Source organism: Bombus bifarius, unplaced genomic scaffold (genome assembly GCF_011952205.1).
Source record: "Bombus bifarius isolate JDL3187 unplaced genomic scaffold, Bbif_JDL3187 scf7180000008213, whole genome shotgun sequence".
Taxonomy (NCBI): domain Eukaryota; kingdom Metazoa; phylum Arthropoda; class Insecta; order Hymenoptera; family Apidae; genus Bombus; species Bombus bifarius.
In genome coordinates this window covers 261755-281786 of record NW_022884516.1, presented here as the reverse complement: position 1 = coordinate 281786, position 20032 = coordinate 261755, and the positions used below count along the sequence as shown (strand labels likewise).

At 39.6% G+C, this 20032-nt stretch overlaps 1 protein-coding gene across 1 annotated transcript in view; it reads left to right on the top strand.

Annotated features, from left to right (window-relative positions):
• Positions 1 to 20032, top strand: part of LOC117210980 (sodium/hydrogen exchanger 9B2) — a 93654-nt gene that overhangs the window by 1145 nt on the left and 72477 nt on the right. The window lies entirely within an intron of this gene.

Here is a 20032-nt window from a genome sequence, read left to right as displayed (position 1 = left end):
AGGCGATTATATGTATAGAAAGATAGAGTAGATCGTAAGGAAACAGAACGTTTATCGCATGTCCTTCGTCGAGCGTAGTGAATTTCAAGTTAAGTTGCATTCGTGGCATTGAAACTGTTAACGTTAACTTGGTTATCGATCGTCGCTGAATCTTTAATTGTTCTTTCCGATAAAAGGCCAAGTGAATCGCTTCGGACAGAAGTTGCCAATATTTAATACATTCTGTGGTTTTACGTCGGGCGTGTACGTCGTCAACTTACACGTGTACCTATGCCGATTGCTACGCTTGTCAACATCGATCAAAGAAATAAGGGAGAGAGAGTTAATTCTATGATTATACATATAAAGATAGGTGATCATATATAAATCATATTTTTAACGATTCTAATGTTTAAGGTGAAACGTAGATCCTAAGAGTAGTAAGCTCGCGGAACGGCTCTGCGTAGCCGTGAATGGCTCGTTAAACGCGCTGCAGATATATCTGGTCCGATACCGATAATCGCCATCCGTATCGAATCGAATATTAAGCGACATTTACCGCGCATACAGGGAGAGAGGATTTGGGGTTGCGGGAATTGCGCGCGGTTTTGTTCGTAACCGCATAGATGAACATTCGGAAAAATGAACAGCTGAAATCGATGGCTAGGATTGTCCTATAACGGTGTGTATACACGAAGGAACACACAAATAATAATCTTCGTTTGCTAAAGACTATTTATCACGATAGTATTTGATACCAAAGCATTGAAATAACAACGAAATAAGGTATATAATATGTATAGGTTATAACAATCAGCACAGAGTATAGGCCAGGATAAAATAGGATGTATGATTTGAACAACTGCGTAAAACTAAAGTTCTAAAAGATGCTGAATCGGAGAAATGACAAACTCGCGTTAGCGTTTTCGTCGTTATCGTTTTAGTTTTATTAATAATAAACTTTCTAAGAGACTTTCTTTCCTTGCATTGCGTGTTATTATTATTATCGCAGAGAAAAGAACGCGATAGATATCGCAAAGTTACATCTGGTGCCATTTTTCGGAACAAACTTTTAATACAGTGTCAAATGCCAAAGTTGAGACGACAGCTTTCAAACAATTGCCTCCTTAACTTCGTGCAATGCTCCCTTGATAAGACGAACTAGTTGAAAGCTGATAGAATTCTGTAAATAAATTACTCTCAGACCTAGACTATCGTAAAATCAATATTACGTCGTGCACCGGCAGTTACTACCGAGTATTTATACGTTGAAGAAAGTTGTCCGAAAATACAAGATGTATTTTCAAATTAAGTATCTTTCTTAATAATGTTTCGCGTTATTCGTCTAACCATTCGTTCGTTCAAAGCGTGCACAACAATGTTATTTTCGAGAGAAAACTTAGTTTCCAAAAAATTAATTTTTGAGGAGAAGTCGGTCAAAAAAATTAATTCGCAGCTGAGAAGTTCGAAATTTGCGTATTAAATCCTATGTCACGTAGAACCTTCATAGAAATCAAATATGTAGTCGTGGGATTATTAGACTTGCTACATGAATTATTCCCACAACGAGAACGGTGTGTTTTGTCGCCGTTTTCAAATCACAAAATCAAATCACACGATTAATCCTCACGGTGCGGTTAATAACATGTACACGTAATGACAATAACACTGAGAATGAGACATGACAATGAGAATTTAAAAATTCCAAAATCTACATCTGCACGACACGGAGTCAGCGATGCGAAATATTTCGATTTTGATCTCGTTCAAATTCGCGATATCTGCGTCTCGAGCAGAAGTATTTCACCTAGCACGGATGACTGAAATGTTATTTCACGCAATAGCTTGTATTTTTGCTATAACCGCATTTTGCTCGTGACAGGGGCGAAAGGGAAGGGTGGTGCACACTCGTGTAACGGTAAAACGAAAAATTGCTATCTGGTTGAATAAACTCGAAAAGACTCTCAACTATGTATTTGAGAATATGCGTTCTATATCCTGAAAAGAATCGCGAAAAATATTTAAACGAGAATTCTGATTCTTGAGACAAATCTTGCTTTCGCGCTCCCTTTCCCCTTTCTCTTTTCCAAATCGATCTATTTTCTAGTCCATTTTGAAAATGTAAATTCCACTCGTTCGTCGAGTTGTTCGAAGCAAAGAAAGTTGATAAAATATCGTTCCCGTTTTTTAAATGATTTATTACAAGTACATGTATCGTATGGAATAGTTATGGAATTAACGACGAATTATACATATATAAAGAAAAAAATACATAGATAATTGAAAAAGACGATGAGACGTCTTCTATTCTTCTACGACGAAGAGAAAAATATGTTATCCGCGAATAGAGATATTTAGGCCTTGTCATGAAAATTATATAGAAATTATCAATTAAGTTTGTTTCGGGATAAATAGGTCGGTACATTGTACAGCGGCGGTAGACACTGGGCTTGATTACTCTGCAAGGGATCGTCAAGATCAATTATAGGGATAATAGGTTATTCAGAGCATTTAGGTGCTTGTAACGTGCAGAAAATACGAGACGAATAAAAATCTGCACCAAGTAATATTTATAGAACGAGTCTTTTTCTTGATCCACTGTTAATTTTGTATATACGCAGTTCCGAGCAATATCGCGTATAACGCATAAACCAGATCGATTAAAAATTCTTTGAGTCAGAATCGAATGAGAAATTGCTAAGAACTACGTGTTATTACGCGTAATATCTTGTACCGATAATAACGAGGATCAGGGAATTATCTTTGTTCGCAAAGAGCATGGAAACTAAGATCAAAAAAGTGCTATTACTCTGATATCACGGTACTCGTCTGCAGAGAATTAAAAGAAAGTATCTTGTCTTAAACTTTTCCAATAGCGAACACTTTGGTGAAACTGTAACAACGCCACGCGTCCCCTTTGATTTCCATGATTTTTGAATATGTCGTAAAGTTCAACGTTTCGAACAAAAACAGCTTTTCCTATACGTATAGTGACCGCGCGGACGTCCATAGTTCCAAGATACTCGAACGAAAAGTCTATCGATACCGTTACAGTAAATCGTGCCTATAATCGCGCGTTTATGGCAGCGTATGGGTCAGTATTGGTTTCCGATAGTCTCACGGCAACCAGACAAAACGAAAGCTAACTGCAAACTTACCTCAACTATAAACAAAAGATAAGAATTAGATTTGGGCTAAATGTTACTTTATTCGGCCACCGTGAGGCGGCCGGCTACCAATACCGACGCAATTATAGCCAGAATGCATTCTAATAAAATGTAAAGTAATCGGAAAAAATGTCACTTTGGTAGCGATTCTCGTCCATGTGCTAACGATCGATCCAAAAAACATCCAATTCTATCTAATATTTTGTGTTTCCCATTTGCTTCGTGTCGAAAACAGAAACGAAACGAGAGATAGGGAAGAAGAAAGTAAAATAAGGAAGAAAAATAAGGAAAAAATTAATACCTTTTTTTATATAAAATTTCAATTAGAAAAACTACGAAATTGTTGGCAAATGGGCTAGAAGCGAAAGAAACACGTATCTCAGAATTACGCGATATTGCTGCTAACGTTATATATATACAAGTCGGGAAACAATGAAGATTTATCGACACTTATTTTCGTGAAACTGCACAGAGAAGCTACCTCCTCTCTGATTTCGGTGGTTTTGAAATATGTTATGAAATTTACCATCTTTAACATGTTTTCCCTGTACATGTAACCAGCGGTCGGCCTTGGCTTCCGAGATACGTATTCTGCGTATAGTTGCGTCTCCGTAGGCGGTGTATGCCGCCACCTTATCTTACGTTTATAGCGCGTATCCTCTACACATATATGTATAAACGAGGGTTGGGCGAGCTTAAATCCTAAACAGCTAAGCTAAAAACTAAGCCAAGAACTAAGCTGACTAAAAACTGTCCGCGATACATTTCAAACTCGTCGAAATCGGATAACCGGTAGCTTCTCTGCGAGTTTATCTAAGTAGAAATTAAGAAATTGTTTAAAAGATCGGAGATTAAAGAATTGGTAATATAAAATTCGTCGACCGCTGATTGGGGAGGGAATGAAAAAAAGTGTGGTTATCAGTTTTAAAACGCAATCATTTCTGTAAGTAAAAATTCGCATCCGAATCAAATAGAGCGAGCTGGTCGGCAAGTTTTAATCCACGATCGTGGTATTGGCTTTTTTCTGACGCTTGATAAAATGTTTCCGAAGCCGCAGCTGTACCATTCGCATACGCTATCAATAATTCGCACGAACTGAAAAAATCGCGATTCCGCGTGATTGATCGCTGCCCGACGATCAGCTTTCGGGCGACGATCAACGGGACGCGTATATGGAAAATAAAATGGAAATCGAATAACGACAGATAGAGACTAACTTTTCTACTTTTGATAGTAAAATGATCGTCCTTCGACGTACGACGAAAAGAACGTGTACATTATGGCTCTAGCGATAGATACAGAGCTGGATAAATAACAGCTTGCTGGTATAAGATATTTCGACATTCGGATTAAGCGTTTAATTTAAGCGTTAATGATAGCAAGCTTCTCCGTGCACCAGCGACAATTTGTCGCTTACAGAAAGGCCATTCGTTTATATGGACGTGCGCGCATTTGACGACGCGACTGCAGGATGACTTTATTTTTTGCTCTTTCTCTCTCTCCCTCCCTCCCTCTGCCTCTCCCTCTCATCGATCGAAAGTTCAATTTCTTCTTCTTTTTCTACTAACGTCATATATAAACGTCAAAGCGACACTTTTCTCGTTGGTGCGCGCACAGCCTAAAGCTGCGTCTACACTGTTATAGCGTAAATTTTACGTATAACGTGTTTCTACTTGTATCACCTATTACAGGTGCGGATTCAGTTGCGTCCGCATATAAGAAAACGAGATCGGTCTTACCGTTGTGAAACATCCAGCTTGGACCTAGCTCGAATAACTGAAGGCTATTTTTAAAAATATGTAAACACGCACACGCATACATTTAATTTGGCGATAGCAATGTATTTTATTAGATATTTTTCAATTAAAATAGATCGATGGCTGGTTTTAATTGTTCGTTTAATTGTCGCGGTATGCTTGTAATCGCAGAGGAAGACGAAACTTCTGTAATTAGCGAAAGAATAATTAATTTTGGTCGATCGTAATAGGAGTCAGCCTCTTCTAATAAGTAATCACTAAGTCTTAAATGCTTTTTTAATTTTTATCACCTTTCTTAATTTTATCCATTGATATTGGCGACAGGCTCGTTAAAATACTTGTGCTAATCGTTATGCTTTTTAATTAACTGAAAATTTGTACGAGACCGAGATAGAATTAAAATTACATTCAAATAGTTCGCGATCTTACAATTAGTTTATCGATTGATTACAAATTAAACGAAGTTCGAGTGAACTTTGGGGAAGTGGTACAGAGCTTCGACCAGCAATTAGTGGTCTTTCGGTTTCAATCGACGATCATCGACTTCAGTTATCGAGCTTCGATTTTAATAATTAGTTTTGATGAAAGCGAACTACGCGAGAACGTGGAGTTCGTAGTCAACGTCTAGTTTCCATAAATTGTGCGCGAAGTGAATTTGTTCGATAGGGACTTTCTCCGTATTTCCGCATGATTTTCCTATTCGCCATCCTCTTTATTTTTCGAAGGATGAACTCGAGATAAAAAATCGGCTAATTCTTAGCATAATCTTCTTAACGAAAGCACGAGAAATCACCGTTAGTACGTCGTGTAATGGTCGCGTAAACGAAAATATACGGCGAATAAATACGAAGGATAAACGAAATAACGCGTCCAGCCATTATCGTTCTTAAATACATGTGCGTGTACAAGGCGTCAATACGTATATGCACCTATATCTGTGCATGCCAACCAAATCGATCATTTATCTCTGATCTATTTGAAGTTTATAATCGTGCCAACCGATTTGCAAACGATGGGTGTTGCGCTTTAATTCGAAACGCGTTATCGGCTGCAACGTCAGCGACGCGAACGATCTCGTACGAATCGGATGTTTTTCGACGGTATCTGCACTTCATCTCGTAATATTGGAACTGCGTACGAACGTAGCCTAGGAACACGGATAGCAAGAAATATAACGGTAGGCTTTTTTAACGCAGTTGCACGATCTTTCCCTATGTTGCATCGCTGCAATTCGCCGCCAACTTTTTGTATCGTTACGTTAGAATTTCCGAGATACGGAGTTTACGGTACTTCTAAAAAGTAATTTTTGATGATCGTTAAGGGTCGTAGGTAAACATATACACCGTAGCTCTGAATTCTATCGAAGTAAGTGTTTTTGATTTCATCGATGTTATTTGTATCTTTTATTCGTTATTCGATCAAATTTGTCGTAGAATTCCGTAAATTATGTAACAATCTATTAATATTCGCTTACGTACGAATGGTAAGTGTGGCGTAAAACGATGAATTTTTCCAGGAATTTCGTCGATCGAAATTCAGAAGCATCAGCGGTGCATTTCGCGAGATGATTATTCGTTGCAGCCTCGCCTCCGTTGCAGAGTAAATCTCAATGAAAGTGCGTAGAAGATTATCCGAAAATTAAAATTAATGGTCTGTATTTGCATTTTCATCGCAACGGCGAAGTTTAACGAACGGATGCCTAATAAAACCGAAACGGACGCGAAGAAAGAGTTTTCGTAGATTTATCAATCTTTTACCTTCCAGACTTGCATAATTTATAGCGTTTTTCTTTATTTTTTTTTTTTTTTTTTTTTTGCTACGACGTTCAACGGCACACACAACGCAAAACCACTGTATTGTACGCAGTAGCAAGGGAAATGAGATAATCTAGCAGTTGATATATAAAATATATAAAAGTTCTTTTTCGAGAGAACGGTCGAGTTTCGCGTCTCCTTTCGGACTTTTTATCCTCGCGACAAGTAGAATACGATGGAACGAAGAAAGATTCGACCATGAATTTCAAGCTACTGTTTTTACAAATCTTCGCGGATCCGAAAACGTGCAGATAGAATCACGTTGCGATGGTTTTTGCAGTTACTTTTTTCCACCCTGTCCACGGTATAACGCGCCTGTATGATTGGATACATTATATGCGAATATAATTCATATCTTTCGCATACTCTTGATAAAATTCATCGAAAGTCATTTTTTCAACAGAACAAATGCGTTAAAGAATGCTTCGAACGAACGCGTCACAGAGATTTTGTACGATTCTCGACTTGGTCCGCGAATAGCCTTCGTCAGTGTCAATTAGTCGTCATTATCGCGGTTTCGACGTAACTCACAGGAAGAAGAGAACTCGAGACGCACTGACGGAAGAAGGGAGGGATAACATTTGTGACAAATGTAACCGAGATTCTCTCCGTCACGAATCTCTTCTTTATTCGGTATTACAAGCACAGCGTCGTGTGAAATCGACGTTGCGAATCAGCGAACGATAATTGTCCTTCGAACTTGCTAACGCAAAACGTCATCGTATGCTTTTTCTAAATGCTCTCGTTGTTGACGTACATAGAAAAATGATGAAATAATATGGAATTATACTCGTATGATGGATTTATACGTATTTTGGATGGTCTGTCGAGTCTTAGGTCTAATATAATACTATATCTAACTATACCTAACAATGAAATTCGTCCGGTAAATGTTCTATTTTTCTATGTTCTATGTTTTGCCAATCGGACGAACGTATATCGTATACGGCAATGGTCGTTCGTTTCGTTCAACGTTTAAAATACGTATCGATATTCGCGTAAAAATTGCAATTAACAATTTTCTCGCGTAACGTTAATTTCTTTCTTATATGTTTTACGTGTATTTAGCACCAGTGACAAGTTTTACCGAAACCGTTTTAACGAAACATTTTGAAAGGTCCGAGAGCTGCGAAAAATTCCTGGTATAGCTCTTACCGTGTAATTTTTTTACGCTGTTAAGAATTCGTTAAACCGATCAAGTTATTCGGAATAGGAACGATCTCGTCGATTTCGACGATCCTGAAATACGTTGTCAAGTTCGATGTTCCGAAAAACTTGTTCTCATACGTACCGCGTCTTAATTTCCAAGATATTGGCAAAAAAATTCAATGAAATTTAGGTTAAGATCACGCTAATCGGTCTACGGTAGGAGATATTTTTATATAGACCAACTTAAGCTTAACTTATCGGTGAAAGAGTGATGACCATTTGGTCAAGAATGTAACAAAACTATACCTACCGTCATCGAAAGCTTTATTACGGAATAAATAATTATTTAGGGAAATAATTTGCGGAATACAAATTTGTAAAATAAATCGTTAAATAATACGTGTAGCCTCAAATATAAATTTCGCTTTATTTCTTTTCCAAGGTTTGTCGGATAAGGCGTAAAAGAAATTGTGAAAAAATTGCAATCGATCGGAATCACACGCTAGATATTTCACACTGTACGATACACGCGATGATAATGCGTTGTTTCAAGTTATACGAGAAATTATCCGTATGACACTTGTGCTTCTACGATGGGTATGGTGCGAATTCTACCAGACTCCGACTGGTATACATTATCGAATATTCGATGGAAAATTTTCCAGATGCAGCCGCATCTCATTACGTACAACCTACGTTATAAACTTTCGCCGATAAGTATAGTTCCAAGAAAATATCGTCCGTTGCGCGTATTTCTGCGTTATAACGACAAACGGAATTTAATTCGTTAAGCAAAAATCGAAGCACATGTATTAAATAGCAAAGTTAGAGAAACACGGAATTTCGCCTCGCTGAATTGACTTTCTTCGAGCATGTTTTTTAGAAGCGTGGTGCATAATTTGTATCCAGCGAGATAAAGACGAGTTTCTTTGTCCAAAATTTTACAGAACCAGAAGCGTATGTTTTGCGCGCTCGCGTTAGGTACATACATTAATTATACATGCTGAACGTATCCATAGGAAAGGCAAGTCTAACCGTGCAACTTCTCGTTGTCCAACTGGTGGTGTACTTTAGGTTGCGTGCATCTCTGCGTTCGAAACAAGCCTTAAAGAATTATCACGGACCAGAGTTTTTGATTTTTAATTAACTAATAATTAATTAATCGTCGTGTGATTTTTCCGTACCAAGCTATAACAGCTCAAAAATTAACAATTTTTGACGAAAATTTTCTCATCCTTTGATTTTCTAGCCAAGTGTATGTAGCAACAGGGTACACGTCATTTCCATCAATTTCGTCCAGTTTCATCCTCTCTTCTTTATCGCAACCTTGTATCGATTCAATGTCACTGAAAAGTAGCATTTTCAATTCGTATTTTGTTGCTCTTTCATCGTGTAATTTACACATCAACAAAAATATGACGACCCTACTTAAACAACGCAACGATCTCCAAGTAAGCTTGAATATTTTTGCTTGCATCGTCGCCATCTACATAAAAAACAATAAACATTTCTAGTATCATTTATCGCCTGACAGCTATTTCGAATGGCAGAAATTTATAGACACGCTGTGTAACGTTAGATGCGAACAAAGAAATATCATACCTGCACACAGTTTAACTTTCCATTTGGGTTTTAGAGGCAATCGGAAGAATAAAAAAATCATTTGCATTTTTTAATTTAACGCCAAGATTCCGTATCTATTCTCTGTTTCTTTTCTCGTCACAGAAAAATGACAAGAAAGTCGGGGTCCTATAAAATAGAGCGGCATTACGAGTAAGTAGTACGTACAACTGCCAAGCACGCTCCTTCGTTCTTAGAGCATTCAAGGTGACTGTTTCGCGAGCAAAATACGAAAGAAGAAAAAAATGAAACGGGTGCATAGGTCGGCTATGCGCGTACCTCTCGCTTCGCATAATTTCTCGTTTAAGAGGTTAAACGCGTTGCCCGTTTAACGAAGAATTCATTAATTGCTCCGCTCACTTTTACGCTTTACGCTTTTATGCGTGTCTTGCAGCGAAGACGTATTTGGGCAAAATTTGTACTAGCGAATACTCTTATTTATTTCTATTCCGGAAAGGAGAAAGAAAGAGAAGGAAAGAGAAGGAAAGAGAAGGAGAGGACGATTAAAGCTGACTCGTTATATCGTTGTTCGAGTTAAATAATACAAGCATCCTTGGAAAATCCTTCGGATACTGGAAAGCGTAAATTCTTATTACTATATATGTACGTATAGATTAATCGTACAATACGCCATTCCTATTGCAATAAACAATGTAACTATATCAGTGCTTCGTTAATACGCGTGTATACGGTATACGTACACCTACGTATACGCCTAGAATGTCAGAGTAGACGCTTCGATGCGACAGTGTTTTGATATATGAAATATCGCGATATACCGACCGCTTCGCCGCTTCATCGGATACTCTCCATTATATTCTCTGATATATTTCGTAAATATCTTTTCCAGATAATTACCATATTTTTCACAGTCGTTACTTCCTAATCGGAAAATTGAAACGAAAGTTACCCATGTTGCTTTTTCTCTAATCTTCTCTAATCTTTTCTAACTTTTTTCGGTAAACGGTAATACGGTAAACTTCAACGTTCTCGCAACCTTCCTTCCAAAGGACGAACGTTTTTGTCATTTTTTTATCAAGCGGGTTTAATCTCCTGGCTCGTAGGGGAAACAATCTCCACCGCAGGTTACGTGTAACGTTTACGAAGAAAGCGCCGCAAAGAAATTCGAACGCGCAGCAGAATTTCCCGCAAAACTCTCGTTAAAAAACCTCGACCCCGCGTCCGGCATACGCGTCGATAGGTTAGAAAAAAGATATACGTCCATAAAGCGAGCCCGTATTTGGACGGGGACTGCCCGAATTGGTTCGGTGATTGAATTTACCGCGTTAATCGAAGTTATTGTCACGTATCTAATCGGTGGCTCGCGATATTGACTTAAAATTACTTTTCGCTGTTTCGATCAACGTGTACATCCAATGTCTCTGACCAAACCGTGCTAACGACGTTCCGAAAAAGTAGCATTAAACTTTGTAGCTATTACGTTCAAATTAAAAAATTATTAAATTAAATAATTAAATATTAAAAATATTATGCCAATATTAAAAGAATGTGCTGTAAATGTACTATAATGTTTATTACGTAGACACAATTTTGTCTAACGCTACAGAGATTATCTCCATTATTGTACTTGATTATTTTGTAACAGGTACTATGTAAGAAAAATATAATGCTTTTATCTTACATTGTTCACGAAGATGTGTTCGAACGAATACGACGATGAAACGAATACATTAATAATATCGAGTATATGAAATTTTCATCGAAACAGCGATTAAACGATGTTATCCTTATTTCTATATGACGTTATCGACGAGTAATCGTCTGTTTACGTCGTATATCTGTAAACTGGAGCAATAAATATCTTCGATAGACACCGTACTTTTTCGTTTTTTTTTTTTTTTTTCCAGCATTCGTACAATTCTATATTCCAGCTACAACTCCATTCCCGAACATTCTTACTAATTATTTAAAAATGTTCCTTTCTGATTCACGTTGCCACCTGTGTCACCAGTGTACACGTTCGAAATTAGAAGATCAAACTATGCGGGTTTCTAACGCGATCTAAGTAGTCTCGTGACAAGGCCTTCGTGAAACTAGTTTTTTCCAGTACCTAAAACGCTTTTCTTCCTCTCGAAATCTGACGTGCAAATGACATTACGATCTTCTTCAAAACAATATCATCGTTCCACGTGACCAACGCCAGCTGGTTAGCATAATCGGAAACGTTCCTAACTAACAACTCAAACTGCGATGTTTTCTAATTCGATTTAAAACATCACACACACGCCACTCGACAACCACTTCTTTCCGGTATTCAAATAATAATTCCGATAATAACCGATGCGCGAATAGCCACGTGCGATCATTCGTGACAAGGAAACGTGATCTTATTCAAAATTTGAAGCTCCGATCGTCTTTCTAACGATCCAAACGATTTCGCGACATGTTCAGGGAATTAGTTGCTCCTACGATATATCATCCTTGGATAGCTTTTTTAACGCAGGATTCTTCGGTCCACCGATAATTCTATTTGTTCGCAAGTTTTTCCTATAACGCAACGTCGCTATTTCTATTACGTTGTTGCGAACAGCGTTTTCACCTTATGGCTTTATGCGTTAATTTCAGTATGCGTTAATAGCGTTGATTTCTCCTATTTCGATCGTTATTCGTAAATCATTAGTTCAGAAAATATTCATTGTTCCCGTAGTCTCGTTTCTGCCTGCAGAAATGGCCTGATCAACGCAACGATTACCGATAAATCTCCAAGTTTCGAGTAGCTCTGTTTCAAACATCTTTTCACGCCGTTTATCACGTACATGGTAATTATACATTTCTCGCGTGTATATAATTACGAATGAATTTCTGAAGTACGTAATATTTCCTCGTATACTTTATTCCATCCTTATCCCTCTCCTCCTTCCCCTTCGTCTTCTTTGTCCATTTTTCCTCGTACCCTTATATTTGCCCGCCACTTGGCGCTCGTGCTTCAACAAATAAATTGCAAGCATATTTTTCCGTCGCATTATCGCTGGAAAAAATATAGGTTATTAAAGGCGAGGGAAGGAAGAAAAAAAATCGTGTGGCCGGCCGTGTGCGCGGATCCGACCGAGTAAAAAATAATTCTTGTCGGGAAAATTTTCGTGGTCGCGATAATGAGTACTAATAATAATTGGTAGTAGACGTTAGCGGAAGTCCGCGACAGAACGATCGCGAGAGAAGGAATAATTCCCGGGCATGATTATCGGTGGAACGCGTGCGCGGCTCCGCCATGTGTATAACGACGTGGCTCGTTAAATCGCTCGGCTCGTCACGAGAACCACGGACAGTCGATTAACGGGATAATACGTTGCATTGGCCTTTCTGTTCTTTCCTCTCTGTCTTCTTCCTTCTTCTTTTCCTCTTTCGGCGTATTCTGCCGATTTTCATTTTTCATTCGTTCGTGCGTTTATAGAAATTTGAACGGATGAAAGGGCTGAACCCGTGACAACAAAAATTTTTAATATCCCAATTCTTCACTTTACTTACCGAGTAAAGATACCCTAAAGTTGTATACGCGTTAAACGATTGGCTAGCGTAAATCACTATGACGCTTGCCTACGAGAAGCGATATGCGCATATGCTTGGCATTTGAGTCGCGGTAACGTTTTTCTTCTCAAACTTCTAAAGTCGAAACGTCTAAAACGCACTTAGAAATCACATGTATGACGCGCCATGGTAAGAAGAGGTTAACGCGCGAAAACTACTTTTCGAGATAAAAGCGTTTAAAGTTATGCACCCAATAGCGGAGTCGTCTGCGTTTCGTTTACAGCCGTGTTACGCGTTTCATTTCACACTTGATCGGAAAACGTATGTACATTTAGTCTACAACGTGTTTAAAAGTGACGAAGATTACCCCAACGATCAAAGATGTTTTGTAATTTTTATCGATATAAAAAGCGATTGTCCGCTTTAATTAACAATACATGATTTTGATCGTGTATCGCGAATTGGGTTTGGTCCAATTGCAAAGAGCGTACATTTGCCAGCAGAAGAAGCACGAAGAAGTCGGAATCAACGATTCTGCAACTTATTCGAAATCGTAAGAAATATCATTTTATAAGTAATATCATTTTATTGATAAGCCGCGGTAAATTGAATATTTTCGAGTCCGATGGTCGTTAAACTGTTCGAAGAAAAAAGCAAGAGAATTACGTACGCTTGAACAAAAAGACAAAGCCGAGCCATTTTTCATCGACAAATGAAAAAACAAAATTATCTGCCGTAAGTAACATATTATAATTGTTTTATTCTCAACGCGAAGAAATAAGAAACGAAAGAAAGAAAATTCTTTCTTTTTCTCGCAACAAAATACCGCTTTCTCTCCGGACAATTATTTCAAACTTTACTAATTGCAAATGTTCCTCTCCGGCCTGCAACGAAACGGAGGAGAAATTCCAGCTCCGTTTTCCACGATCTGTCTTACTGTACTTTCTCTTTTACCGATTCTCCTATCTGCCGAATAATTACACAGCGCAACAGCTGCAACAGTGAAATATCCAACAGCCACCCTGGTTTAGCACGAACTTACGAAACTACGACGTTTCGAATCAGCGGCCGAACGAATATCGAGAAATTAATCAACGCCAGTGGCTAACGGATTACATAAAATAATATCGACTGTATTCTTTGGAAACTTACTAACCCGAGGCACCGGACGAATCGTGGAAATAGCAAATACGTTTCAACTTGGGCGTGCAGCGCGCTCCCTGAGAGGTTGGTCGAAAAGAAATATAAAATTTTGAAGGAAAACTTAATTAACACGGTCGGCTGTGTCGAACCTTCTATCTCTTAAATTCTGGCAAACGACCATGAAACGGTTGCCTGTGTCCACGATGAATCTTGCATGAAGATTTCTTCTTTTTCTGCACACGTCTGAACAAGTAATTTAAAAATAAATACTTAGAGCCTACCTACCTATGTGCGAATGAGACTCTGAATTGTTCCTATATTTCACTGTACGATATGTAAATCATTGTATGAATTTCTTGTCTCTTGTTTAAAGCAACGATTTATTTAAGTTACGACGTAGATAAAAGCGTCATGGTCGTTACGCCAAGTTTGTATAAAAGTTCACGGTTCGTAACTTTCATAATTTCATATCCGCTTAGGGTTTTTGTGAAAACGATGTTGTAACGTTACAACGATAATGCGACTTTAATTTATCACGTACCAAAGCGTCTCGTCGGTTATCTCTCGGACTTCGATCGTTTTTATTTCGTTCTAATTTATTGGCTGTTCGAGAATGATTTGTCTCGAACCACCGTCACCGCTACAGCGTGACTCTGCGTCTCTGAATCGACCAAGGTCTGTGTAAACCTGTGTTTATGAAAGCGCCTAATTCACCTGCATCTTGAAATTCAGGGTAAAATTATTTTGATGGCGTACGTGTTCTACTAGTGCAACGTCTGAAAGGAGGTAGGTGATCGTGTGTCGCCACTCGACCGCTCTCTCGAAGAGAAATATCAAACTGCGGTAGTTTTCGAACTTTTATTTATTTACGCTATTGGTGGTTATATCTTTCGGTCGGATACAGTACCGTATCGAATATACTACCGGACTCGATGGCTATAAGGAAACCTGAGAACAATTCCACTCGTTCCGATTCGAAAACATTAAACTTTTTATCGAATCGAATCGAAGTTTCTTAATTCGATTATCTACGTATTCCTAACGACGATGATCGAGCCTCGTAATTCATGGGCATTTCCTGAAAAAGAGAATCGTATATCGTTATCGATACACACATTTCCACTCTAAATCCATCGAAATCTACGAGAGTGATTTCGCTGGCAACTCGGGTTGCTCGTTCTCGCCGTACGACCCTTTACCGGATCGTAGCCGTAGCATAAAAAGAGACGGGACGGGTACGCAGGCGAGTGTTCGACCGACATCCCTAATATTTCTCGGTTGTCCGTCTTGCGAACAGACCGAATGATCGTGGTGCGCGGCAGCTGCACACACGAGCTATCCGCGAAGGTCGTCGCCGAAACCGCTATACTTTCCGTCGCTGTCCGGCCAGCCCTTCATCTCTCGGTGATATACGAGGCCGAGCTGCGCTCCACCGGTGTTATCGCGTGCCCGTTGCCCCGGGCTTTTAGGCTAATTCCAGGCGAACCAACCGCAACTGCACTCTGCGCCGACCACCTTCGCTCTCGTCGCCTTACTCGCACATTTTCCTTCCATTCGATACTAGGCGTCCTCTGCGTTTCGCCTAGATATGCAGTATCCGTTTCTCGCGAAACGCATGTTTGAAAGATCGCGATAATCTCTAATTAACACTATCGGAACAAGTTTTAGCACATTGTTCGGTATTCGAATAAACAGCGTGCTAAGGCTGTTACGTGTTTAAATTTTTGTTTGCGCGTTGGTGTTCGTCGAATAACGCGAACATTCGCACGGTGTAAAGGGCGTTGCTGTCCAATTTCGGAAGTACTTGTACGACGGAAAGTAAAAATAGCGGCAGCAGATGAAATTTTAGCAGTTTCGATCGTTTTCATTTCTACAGAAACACGACGAGATACGACATAACGTTGATAAAATTTGTTAGAAAATGTACAAAAATCTAGATTGCCGAAAGATTTGACGGAACGTTAAAAGGCACGTGGACGATTAAGCATCGAGATACTTGTGTGTCTTAATTTTCTTCTCCGTTAGCATAAAAAATAAAAACACACACGTACATACTATTCTATACATTCGTACCGAAGAGTATTTAATTCGGACATTTTTTTTAATAGCCCTCTAGTCTCGTCGGAATATCGATTATTATGGAAGAGCGAACGAGAGCCAGTTAGTCGAAGTTGGAAAAAGTCTTCGATTGACCAGCTCTCTCTCCCTCGGCTACAGTCTCGCTGCAATTTCAATCTCACAGATGAGTTGCTCGGTGTTAAAACTTGTTAGCAACAACTACGATGTCGAGGTGCTCACCTCTTAACGAAGTTACCGACCTCGGCAGTATAGTCGTCACTATTCCAACTCTGTTGCCGAACCTGTTATAAAAGCAATAATTGTACAGTATTTCGTACCTAATCGCATTGTCTGGCGCTTATCGCGCAAAATCTCCCCTCTTCCATTTCCTTAGATCGCGCTGTAACTCGCGTCTGTTTGATTTCGTAGAATTCAAGTTGAAGATCGTAGTTCGCGAACGTTGGAAGATTAAATTTTACCATTGTTAATAATACCATTATTAAGAGCATTCTTTGTTTTACGAATAAATTGGACGGATGCAGGATTCTACGCTGGAAAAGACATAGTTAGTGTAAATACACTACAGTGGATAAGTAAAGCGGATAAGAAAAGAATAATAAAATAGGTCCAGATACTGTTATATTCTATATGACAGTTGTAAGGATACAAATGCACGCATACCTTCCGAATCTTTCTCACGCGGTTCGTCTCGTTACGAGTATGAGTGACAAGAAGAAGGCTTCTTCTCCACGGGAAGCAGTACGTTTACAACGAGCGTTAAGAGAAAAACCGTAAGTCTCGTCCGTAGACGCTAAGAGTTTATAAATGCTCGAGGAAAAGGTCGATACTTAAACTGTAAGAAACGTGTACTGCATTGTGCAAAAATTTACGATATAACGGTGCTAGCTCGAAATATAGAGCCATCTGTGTGGCGACGAGGATCAAGCAGGCATCGACAAAGTTTACAGTAACGAAATAAGATTCGATCTACGAGCTTCGTTCTATTTAGAGTGGGACGTCTCTCACGTGCCAAGCAATATTCGTTGCTACGCGTCACACTCGCAACCCTCTATGCAACCTTTCGCTTTAAAAGTATTCTCAAAAGTAAAAATCGTTCCGTTTTCTTCGGTTTTTAATCAGAGCATTAGACTTTTCACGACTATTTCGCAAACATGAACATTTTCTTTCCGTGTTCGAAGCTATTTGAAATTCCGGAAGAATATTTTGAAAAATAAATTCACGTGTTCGCATAGTACTGGCAAGACAGATACGTTTCACCTAAAAGTATTACGAGAGTTTCGTAGTTTCGAAGTCAAAGTTTCCCAACATTTGATCGCGTTTGTCAAACTAAACTAAGCATGCTTCCTGCGAAGAAATTCGGAAATGTCGATAATTCACGTCAAACGATACCGAGTTGTTTCCATTTGCATCTGCGTTCGATTCTTGCTGACGACTTTCGTGATTCTGCTAGAGACGGGCACAAGAGAGATGGATAATCCGCTAAAGGTATAATTTAAAGGAGATTTTCACGCATTTTCCTTAGGATAAGAACGGATAATCATCGTACACGCGATTAAAGTACCATCGAGAACGATCGAATAAAAAGAAATGTTGCTTATAAACCGTTTTGTAGCGCGTGTTGGAAACTACATACAAGGTCCGAACGAATAACAGATAGAAGCAGATAGAACGAGGCGATTATTCGGGAAAACGTAGGAAGGAAGGAAACGTAGAATAGGATTTTTTCATCCGAGGCTTCGTTTTCAAGATTAAGTCATCGGATATTACGATCGATCGACGCAAGCAACATCGTATAACTTCGTCGACTCGTATCGGTAATTGTTCCGACCGCGATCATTCGCGATACGAGTCGCATGTGCGTTGAAGGGTCGGTCCGAGCGACCGGACGAGCAGCAGAAAGATAGATCACAGAGATGAGAGAAACGTGGGAGAGGGATATTTGCAATTCCAATGCCATCTTCGACCTCGTCCCTCTCTTTCTCTCTCCTACCCTCGTCTCATCTTCCGTCCACGTTCATCCGTTCATCCGTTCGGCCGTTCGGCCGTTCGGCCGTGTGTACGACGAACGACGAGCGATTCTCGCGTGACTGCTACGGTCGCGTCGCGGCACCGCGTCGGCTATCGGCGTCGTGACTGTGGAATGCCCGACGAAGGACGAAAATTCGCTTGCTCGCGAGCCGAAGCTCGAACGCGAAAGACGACGGACGGCCTGTCAGGAAGCCTAATTCTTTAGGACCGTCGCCACAATTGACAAGTTCGTGGATCGAACGGACTCTGTCCAGACAGCACCCACGCTCTACATCCGAGTGCTTCCAGACGACATCTCGAGTCGACGAAAGCAGCAATACCACTTGACGAAAGTTCTCCCTCGGTGAAAGTTAGACACCGGTAGAATTTACGTATGTCGTTGTCTTTCGTAGAGCAATTTGTAACGATGCAGCGAATTATATGGAAACTATTGCCACCTTAGGGACGATCCGCTCTCGAAATTACGGATTTAAAATATTATAAACTTTCTGCCTGCGGTTTCGTTTTTCCCAAACGTTCTTGTCTCGAAAGTGACGCAACTTGAGAATAGGATTTTTCAACGAGTACGAAGAATTCTCTCTTCGAGCATAGTGCGACGGATTACTTTGCTATTGAAACTTATCAGCAACGATATCAATACTCGTGAAACGGAATCCAGCGTTGTTTTTGTCACTTTGACTTTGTAACGTAAAATAAAAAATATTTTCTCGCACAATCTCATCACGGAACATCCCAATTCTTTATTTTCCTTTCGTTCAAACATCGTGCAAAAAAGTATAGTGACGTAAATTCGCGAATGTATGCATCGCCGTAAAGGGGGAAAAATACTCGAGTCAGCGAGTAAATTTATAATCCATTCTAAGATGAACTTCTCAACTGTACATGGTAAAGCCGAAAATGGGAAAGCATCGCGCTGACAGGTAGAAAGCGATTCCTTGTAAAAAAAAAAAAAAACTATATCGTAGATAGCGTAGAATAAAGTACGTGTTTCGTACGTGTACATACACGACTGATAGCTTTCTCGAGTATATAATAACTCGTAAAAATGTTGCAAACGAAGAAGCAGACCGTCTTAACCGCGCGAAAAAATCACCTCCTCTACGCTGTGTAGTATTCCCAATTATCGTCCAATTACACGTATGCCAAGTAGTCGTTGGTTAATTAAAAATCGCTGCTTAACCTCGTGCAGAAAATTCGACTTGCCTTCTGTGAATATCCACGTCGTCAGGATGCATGTAAAATATTCGATCGGCGGATGATACGCGTCAGCGATCGCATGTGTTCGTGGCTAATGAAGAATGAAAATTCGAGACTTCCGCGAGCTGCAGTCGCGCGGGTATGCGAAATCATGATTAGGAGAACGACGATTCGCGACGCGTGCACTCGTTGCCCGATGAAATACGTTCGTTCCATCCGACAGCGATGGAGAAATACGCGTTTGAAAGTGGGATGCGTTTGTCTCGGTCGGGGAATATGGATCGTAGAAAGGAGTGGAAAAATGAGAAAGCATAGTTTCGGGGAAATTGGAAAAATTGTCGTTCCGGTTCTCGAACCGGTTATAGAAAACATCTTTAGTATTTTTTAAGGATCTATCGATGTTGCTATAGAAGCGCAGAAGCGTCTCTCATTTTGAGAATAACAAACGATACGAAAAAGGAAAAATCGACGAAACTTGGTTCGATGCGCGAAGAAAGATCAAGATGTATAGGTATCGCTCGGATCTCTTTTACACCGTCGTGGAAAAACGAAAGAAAAACGACGAGCAGTCGTACGAGTGTCTCTTAAGCTTTCGCTACTGTTGTTAGTAATC